Here is a 382-nt window from a genome sequence, read left to right as displayed (position 1 = left end):
CAGCTGATAGTGGATCATGGAAGCAATCACCACTGTGTCTTACGTCCTAGGGGAGTAGCCATCCTCCTAACGATGAACAGCTGATAGTGGATCATGGAAGCAATCACCACTGTGTCTTACGTCCTAGGGGAGTAGCCATCCTCCTAACGATGAACAGCTGATAGTGGATCATGGAAGCAATCACCACTGTGTCTTACGTCCTAGGGGAGTAGCCATCCTCCTAACGATGAACAGCTGATAGTGGATCATGGAAGCAATCACCACTGTGTCTTACGTCCTAGGGGAGTAGCCATCCTCCTAACGATGAACAGCTGATAGTGGATCATGGAAGCAATCACCACTGTGTCTTACGTCCTAGGGGAGTAGCCGTTCTCCTAACGAT

The sequence above is a fragment of the Gigantopelta aegis genome, chromosome 13 (assembly GCF_016097555.1).
Source record: "Gigantopelta aegis isolate Gae_Host chromosome 13, Gae_host_genome, whole genome shotgun sequence".
NCBI lineage: Eukaryota > Metazoa > Mollusca > Gastropoda > Neomphalida > Peltospiridae > Gigantopelta > Gigantopelta aegis.
The sequence above is the reverse complement of the archived record's forward strand: the minus strand, read 5'-3'. Positions refer to the sequence as shown.